This window comes from Dysidea avara, chromosome 14 (genome assembly GCF_963678975.1).
Source record: "Dysidea avara chromosome 14, odDysAvar1.4, whole genome shotgun sequence".
Classification (NCBI taxonomy): Eukaryota; Metazoa; Porifera; class Demospongiae; order Dictyoceratida; family Dysideidae; genus Dysidea; species Dysidea avara.
The window spans coordinates 1,509,074-1,518,135 of NC_089285.1; the positions used below are offsets into that span (position 1 = coordinate 1,509,074).

The 9,062-nt window shown below is 41.1% G+C and overlaps 1 long non-coding RNA gene across 1 annotated transcript; it reads right to left on the minus strand.

Annotated features, from left to right (window-relative positions):
- Positions 1–4,911: 4,911 nt before the first annotated feature.
- On the minus strand, positions 4,912–5,898 carry LOC136244998 (uncharacterized). Its single transcript, XR_010695686.1, has 4 exons — positions 5,826–5,898; positions 5,716–5,771; positions 5,512–5,664; positions 4,912–5,451 (listed from the first exon to the last, which is right to left on the minus strand). It is a non-coding gene; the product is annotated as an uncharacterized lncRNA (long non-coding RNA).
- Between the last annotated feature and the right edge of the window lie 3,164 nt (positions 5,899–9,062).

Here is a 9,062-nt window from a genome sequence, read left to right on the forward strand (position 1 = left end):
CAGCCAAGCTGTAAAAAAAAGGTGCGGCCCCCATAAAGGCCATGGTGAAAAAAGATGTGAAATCCAAGGTGGCGGCCAAGAAATGGCTGTGATGGTAGGTTAATGGTTACATTTTAATAACAACAATTCAGGTGAATTTGGTGCCAAGACCAAGCGGCACAAAATTCACCTGAATTGCCGTTATTAAAATGTAACCATTAACCTACCATCACAGCCATTTCTTGGCCGCCACCTTGGATTTCACATCTTTTTTCACCATGGCCTTTATGGGGGCCGCACCTTTTTTTACAGCTTGGCTGTTTTTGATTAGATATCACTTCTTTTTGTATTTGTATACTGCAAAGCCGGCCTATGGCTGGCTTTGGGGCTTTTTTAACCCATGTGTTTTTTTCTTTACCACAGGAAGAAGAAAAGAACTTAAAGAAGAATTTTAGTACTTCAATTATTTTTGATTTTATTAGTAATTATACAAATTATATACATATATTTATTACATGCTCATTATTCCCCACAGGATTTTTTTTGCAGCTGATCTCTCTACTGGGTGACTTGAAATGTAGCTGAACTATATACAGGATGGTTTCTTTGTAGCTGAACTCTCTGTAACAGGTGATTTGTTTGCAGCTAAACTCTCTACATGGTGGTGTCTTTATAGCCGAACTCTCTACATGATGGTTTCTTTGTAGCTGAACTCTCTATAAGGTGACTTCGTCTAGCTGAACTCTCTACAGGGTGATTTTTTTGCAGCTGAACTCTCTGCAGGGTGATTTGTTTGCAGCTGAACTCTCTACATGATGGTTTCTTTGTAGCTGAGCTCTCTAAAAGGTGACTTCGTCCAGTTGATCTCTCTACGGGGTGATTTGTTTCTAGCTGAACTCTCTACAGGTGAATTGTTTGCAGCTAAACTCTCTACATGGTGGTTTCTTTGTAGCTGAACTCTCTACAAGGTAACTTCTTCTCTACAGGGTGATTTGATGTAGTTGAATTCTCTACTAGGTGGTTTGTATGAGGCTGAACTCTCTACATGGCGGTTTCTTTGTAGCTGAACTCTGTACATGATGGTTTCTTTGTAGCTAAACTCTTTACAAGGTGACTTCTTCTAGCTGAACTCTCTACGGGGTAATTTCTTTGTAGCTGAACTCTCTATATGATGGTTTCTTTGTAAATGAACTCTCTACAAGGTGAATTCTTCTACCTGATCTCTCTACAGGGTGATTTGTTTGTAACTGAACTCTGTACAAGTGCGTTTTTGTGGGTGATCTCACTGCAGGTTGATTTGTTTGTAGCTGAACTCACTAAAGGGTGATTTTGCTTGTAGCTGAACTTCTTGCATTGTATCTAATTTCTAGCTGATCTCTCTACAGGGTGATTTGTTTGTAGCTGATCTCTCTACAAGTTGATTTGTGTGTAGCTGATCTCTCTGCAGGTTGATTAATTTGCAGCCGATCTCTCTACAAGGTAATTTGTTTGTAGCTGAACTGTCTATAAAGTGATTTATTTGTAGCTGATCTCTCTGCAGGTTGATTTGTTTTAGCTGAACTCTCTAAAGGGTGATTTACTTGTAGCTGAACTCCTTACATTGTGACTAGTTTCTAGCTGATCTCTCTACAGGGTGATTTGTTTGTAGCTGATCTCTCTACAAGTTGATTTGTGTGTAGCTGATCTTTCTACTGGTTGATTTGTTTGTAGCCGATCTCTCTACAGGGTAATTTGTTTGTAGCTGAACTCTGTACAAGGTGCTTTTTTGTAGGTGATCTCACTGCAGGTTGATTTGTTTGTAGCTGAACTCACTAAAGGGTGATTTGCTTGTAGCTGAACTCCTTACATTGTGTCCAGTTTCTAGCTGATCTCTCTACAGAGTGATTTGTTTGTAGCTGAACTCTCTATAAGGTGATTTATTTGTAGTTGAACTCCTTACATTGTGTGTAGTTTTTAGCTGATCTCTCTACAGAGTGATTTGTTTGTAATTGATCTCTCTACAAGTTGATTTGTGTGTAGCTGATCTCTCTGCAGGTTGATTTGTTTGTAGCCGATCTCTCTATAGGGTAATTTGTTTGTAGCTGAACTCTCTATAAAGTGATTTGTTTGTAGTTGATCTCTCTGCAGGTTGATTTGTTTTAGCTGAACTCTCTACAGGCTGATTTGTTTGTAGCCGATCTCTCTACAGGGTAATTTGTTTACAGCTGAACTCTCTACAAGTTGATTTGTGTGGGGAGCTGATCTCTCTCTTCAGGTTGATTTGTTTGTAGCCGATCTCTCTACAGGGCAATTTGTTTGTAGCTGATCTCTCTACAGGGTGATTTTTTTGTAGCTGACCTCTCTTCAAGGTGATTTGTTTCTAGCTGATCTCTCTACAGGGTGATTTTTTGTAGCTGACCTCTCTTCAGGGTGATTTGTTTCTAGCTGATTGCTCTACAGGTTGATTTGTTTGTAGATGAACTCTCTACAGGGTAATTTGCTTGTAGCTGAACTCCTTACTTTGTGTCTAGTTTGTAGCTGATCTCTCTACAGGGTGATTTGTTTGTAGCTGATCTCTCTACAAGTTGATTTGTGTGTATATAGCTGATCTCTCTGCAGGTTGATTTGTTTGTAGCCGATCTCTCTACAGGTAATCTGTTTGTAGCTGAACTCTCTATAAGGTGATTTGTTTGTAGCTGATCTCTCTGCAGGTTGATTTGTTTTAGCTGAACTCTCTACAGGGTGATTGCTTGTAGCTGAACTCCTTACATTGTGTCTAGTTTCTAGCTGATGTCTCTACAGGGTGATTTTTTGTAGCTGAACTCTCTTCAGGGTGGTTTGTTTCTAGCTGATCTCTCTACAGGTAGATTTGTGTTGATTTGTTCATTGCTGATCGCTCTAAAGGTAATTGATTTGTTGCAGTTGAACACCCTGCAAAGTGTTTTGTTTGTAGCTGATCACTCTAAAGGGTAATTTGTTTGTAGCTGAACTCTCTCCACGGTGACTTGTGTGTAGCAGAATTCTGTGTAACTGAATTCTCTAGAGAGTGACTTAATTGTAGCTGAATTCTCTACACAGTGCATGACTTGTTTATAGCTGAACTTTCTTCAGTGTGACTTGTAATGTTCTGAATCTCTATAGTGGTATATTTGCTTAACTCTCCACATGGTGACTGTCTTCTTGCTGAACTGTCTATAAGATTAACTGTTTGCAGCTGAACTCCCTACAGAATAACTTGTGATGTAATAAAATTCTATAATGGAGTAAATAAATTAGCCGAATGCTCTATTAGGGTGACTGTTCTATTAGAGTATCTCGATCTCGCATTTGCTACACGGAGTTGGCTTTCGAATCATAACTCAGTGGTTTGTAATCCGATTCTTCTGTACTACTGCAAGGATTTTCTATGAAGATTATTCCAGCTATACACCGATTTTCAGCTCATTCCTCTAAGCGGTTTGCCTGGTAGGCGTGAAAACTAATACTTTTTTATTCATAAAAATCGATCGCGTAATTGTGACACAGGTTGGGTTTTGTGTCATATCTCCGTGGTCTTTATCTCGATTCCTTTCAAACTACCAAAAGGCACTCCTACGATGGTTACTCCATCTACATAGCAATTTTCAACTCATTCCATGAAGCGGTTTACCCTGTAGGCGTGACAACAAATCGATCTTGTTTTACGCGAATAATCGGTCATAACTCCTGAACCATTCATCGGATTTGTACCAAATTTGATGCTAGGATTCGCCTTTCGACTCCCTTTCTGTGTGCCAAATTTCAAGGCGATCGGAGTACGCGTTTGCTTGTTATAACAATTTTTGCAAGTGTGCGAAAAGACGAAGAAGAAAAAAAAACGAAACTTTGGCAGCTCGTATCTCGGAAATGACTGGAGCAATTTCCTTCAAATTTGGAATGTACACTCCCTTGGCTGGCGGGCAACTGTGTAGCAAATTTGGTTCCAATCAGATAAGTGATCACCGAGATACAAAGGTGTGAAAATGACGTTTTCGTTCTTCCTGTCAATATACTCACGGTGTGGCGCGCCGGCTTCTTGGGCCGCACGACACACTACCGTGTGTCTTGATTCACAAGTTCCATTACTAATTACCTGCACGATGTAGAACTCTGTGACAATCTGTTAGTCGTCTGGTAGAACTGTCCCACAGCTCTAATACAAATATAATGTGTATTCTGGACAATCGCTGGACTTACAGTTTGTAACAATAAGCATCTCATAAAACCGAGACCTTGTCTGGAAACCTAGTATTACCATGTAGAACGGCAGCTAGGTCCCACAAATCTATTAAAGATGGTAAATACAATGCCGGAAGAGACGGTCCGGTTGGTCAGGCCTGAGCGGGACCAATAATCTTGAGTTGAAACAACTAACTGACCAGCTAGAACAGTATTACTCTCATGCAATATTTGGACGATCATATCTACATAATTTTACAGATGTTATTGAAACTGCATGACACGAGTAGTTGCCTAGTCTCTCAGCCTAACAACTACACGTAAAGTACTTCCAATTACCTTACAGTACAGCATATCATTCGTATCGTTTTGTACAGAAATGATTGTGGGAACTCAATTTTCCCTCCTCCGGCCCTGAAATATAATGCATATATTGAACAATCATTGTACTTACAGTTTGTAACAATTTTGTAAAACTGAGACCGAGTCTGAGACTGACAATCCATCAAGTCTGATAAGACCAGGTCTCACAACCCTAAATGGAGGCAAACAATTCATATTCTGGATTGCTTGTTGTACTTACAGTTGTTATCAGTGAGTCTAACCAGACATAAAACGGCCACTTAGTATGTGACTTTGTTTGGCTAATATCAGACTAAGACTTTTGAATGGAGATATGATGACTCATATCTCAGTCAAGAACAATGATATCAAGCTGTAACTAGCAGGTATGGTTATAAATAAGTACATTCAAGCAGTGATTTATGTTACACCCTTTTCATATGGCCACCCAAAAGTGGGTTCAACCCGGGTTGAATAACCCACATTCAACCCAGGTTCAACCAGTTTCTGTTCACAAGCAATCATCACATGATGGTATTCATTGAGTGATAATTGTCTTGTATGCATTTTATGTATTCATTAAAAACCACATCTCACTTTTGAATCCATAAACTGAGTTCAACCCTACTGCTTTGTAGTTGGTTATGACTTTGAGGTTCAACCTGGGCTCAACCTGGTTAAGGTGATTATATGAACGCATTAACCCAGGTTGAATGTGGATTCAACTGGTTTAAAGTGACCATTATTAAATCCCTATCCTTTTGGCTAATATATAAGCATACCTGCTAGTTAGAGTTTGATATATTCGCTCTTGGCTATGATATAACCATTCAAAAACGACATTCGCCCTTACCCAAAACTCACAAAAACACTCCTACCACGTGGCCATTTTTATGCCTGTTATGTAAGCTCACAAGAAGCATCTGATAACCAAGTCCAAGAATCTTGTAATCACTAAGTACAATTGAAACAAGACTAAATATAATATAATTTGCATACTCTCAGTGGACTTACAATATGAGCATGGTCAGTGAAATAAGGACAAACAAGATGGAACAGGTTTTTGAAAGCACTCAACTCATTTACAGTGGTAGCCATCAGCTGTTGATAAAAAACATGAAGAAATGAGACCGATTCCCAGAAGAAATGAGAACAGTTTCCACAAACCTAAACAAAGGTAAATATAAATTGTATACTGGACACTCTCAGTGTACTTACTTACAGATGTTAGCAATAAGAAGAATCTCCTAGAACTGAGACTAAGTCTGTAATTCCTACCCTATTGAAAAGAAAATGAATAAAAACACAATCAGGCTTAATGCACTTACAGCTGTAAGAAATTAGAAGATGAGGTTGAACAACTCCATGAAAAAATAACAAAACTGTCCACATATGGTCGCTACTAGATTCTTTAAAGGAAGCAACTGCCATTGAAGGAAACTAACACTGCAGATGTTGTACACTGACAACCTGTAGAACAAAGAGGTCCGACAAGAAACTGTACCTGAAGAGATAATATTCAAAATCATAAGAGCAGACCATGTATACTCTTACCGTTGATGGCTGATAAACTGTGTCCACTTGTAATCTGCCATAAGTTGAGATAACAGGTTATAAAATATGTAATACGTACACAGCAATACCAAAGTTGAATCATTTGCAGGCCATTGTCATACAGTACAAAATTATGGCTAAACCTATTGTACAAGCTATCATTTTAGTCTAATACTTACTCATCTAGAGCTGTTTTTTATCACTGCCGTCGTAGGACTGAATTGTCCAACACGTCAGTTGTGGTCCATAACTATCATCGTGCGGACTCGCGGCATGGCTCATTGAACGATGGCACCAATTGCGCACACTCTCCACAAGATACACCATCATGATCACTCACATTTACAACCTCCGATACAACAACAGCAACAAAGATGGCAACTTAATTGCATCTGATATGCATGCGCACACCAGTGACCCCTTCAATTTTAAACAAGCATTACTACGGAATTTTGCAAGTGTGCTAACTGCAAGAAAATCTGGATTTGTATGACTTAGAAAGAATTGATTGAATAATTAATTTTTCTGGTATCATAGGCTTTGCTGTATGAAAATGTGTGCTGTAGGAACTATGTAATTAGAACATGAACAATGATAATCATAGATGCACACACAGTTGTACACATGTCCATATTGTATGTACTGTCACGTGATTTAATGATATGCCTCGTGTAAATCCTACATGGCGCCGCGAGCAGCTACGACTCTATTGTAACCAGCTGATTGATTCCCTGGTGCCGGTTAGAGGCACCCGCTAAGGTGAACCCATTGTATTAGACTGTGTTTCGGGCATTTCCTCTCCGCTGCATTCCACTGAGATGCCATACACCTTCAGACTTAGGGATCTCCCGAAGCTCGACCTCCAAGTGGACAGAGGCGCCGACTTCGTTGCTTGGAAGACCCAATGGAGTTCATATGTTAGTCTATCCGGACTAGGTGAGGAGTCAGCTGAAACACAAGTGCCAAGGCGTCACTCACCAAGCCACCAGTCTTGTCATTCTTCAATCTCAATCATCCCACCCGTCTCAGCACTGATGCCAGTAGACAGGGTCTTGGATTCATCCTCCAACAGCAATCCAATAACAAGTGGACCCTCATCCAGGCTGGGTCCCGGTTCCTCACCGACACAGAATCTAGATATGCTGTTATTGAACTGGAGATGCTAGCTGTCGCATGGGCCATCCAAAAGTGCAAACTATTTCTTTCCGGCCTCCAGCATTTTTACCTCTTGACTGATCACAACCCTCTAGTCCCTATTCTCAACAGCCGCCGCTTAGATGAAATTGAGAACCCACGTCTTCAACGATTGAAGTCTCGCCTGATGTCTTATAACTTTACGGCAAAGTGGATTAAGGGAAGTGTTAATGATGGCCCTGATGCTCTATCCCGCAATCCTGTATCTAATCCTCACAATAGTGATGCCCTTGCAGAGCATGACTCGCCTAATGAACCAGCCTTATCTATTACAGAGTTGAGAGCTATCACCACTGACACCCACGAAAGCTTGAAATTGCAAGACGTCCGCTACCATGCTTCTCAGGATCCAGAATACCAACAGCTGTACAATATAATACTCAACGGCTTCCCAGATCACCGCGGCCAGCTTCCACAGTCATGTAGACCCTACTGGAATGCACGTGAGCACCTTTCCATTGATGACAATTTGATAGTTTACGGATGCCGTCTACTGATACCACCTTCTAAGCATCACACCACACTGTCACATCTTCATGAATCGCACCAGGGCACTGTACGCACTAAACAACGGGCGCGCCTTACGGTTTATTGGCCAGGAATGGACAATGACATCGACAACATGCTCACTTCATGTAAAAAGTGTCAAGATCTCCTTCCCTCCAATCCTCGAGAACCTCTTGTGTGCAAAGACAAGCCAAGTAGACCATTCCAAGAGATCTGTGCAGACTTTTGTTGCTATGGTGGTCAGGACTACCTCATCGTTGCTGATTGCTGTACAGATTGGCCTGACATAATCCCAATGGGCCACAACACTACCAGCTCCCACATTGTTAGAGTACTGAGACAATGCTTTTGTCGCACTGCCGTGCCAGATATACTGTGGTCAGATGGCGGGCCACAATTCACTTCAAAATGCTTTCACGACTTCTCCAGACAGTGGGGCTTTATCCATAAAGTGTCGTCACCATATTACCCACAAAGCAACGGCAAAGTCGAAGCCATGGTAAAATCTATGAAAAAACTCATTGCCACTTCCTGGAACAAACGTTCTCTCAATGAAGATGCGCTTTGCCGTGCACTCTTACAGTACCGAAACACCCCATCTCGCAAGGATGGATTATCACCTGCTCAAAAACTATTTGGTACACCAGTGCAAGACTCACTCCCAGCTCACCACCGCTCTTTTCTACCATGTTGGCAAAAAGCAGTCACGGAAGCAGAAACACAGGCTACAAATTCATTGGAGCAAACACAAGCATATTACAATCTCCATGCCCACGCACTACCAGACATTGGAATAGGCTCACGCGTTGTACTGCAGCATCCACAAACGAAAATGTGGGACATTTACGGAACTGTTGTTGACATTGGTCCTCACCGCCGCTATTTTATCAAGACTCAAAATGGCAGAATCCTGACAAGAAACCGCCGGTTCCTACGATGCAGAACTGCAACATACTTGCCCCCATCAACAACACCAGCACCCCCTGAACAACCACAGCAAATTTTTCCACAACAAAGTACCTCAGCAGAAGTCTGTTCAAGTCCACAACATTCAACTCGCACCCACCAGGCACCCAAAAGACTTATAGAAGATCCAAACTGGCCTTCATTATCGTCAGCATTGTGCCCCTCACAAATGCTTGGGGGGAGGTGTAGGAACTATGTAATTAGAACATGAACAATGATAATCATAGATGCACACACAGTTGTACACATGTCCATATTGTATGTACTGTCACGTGATTTAATGATATGCCTCGTGTCAATCCTACATGTGCGTATGAATTTATCACAACAAAGCTAGCTATATG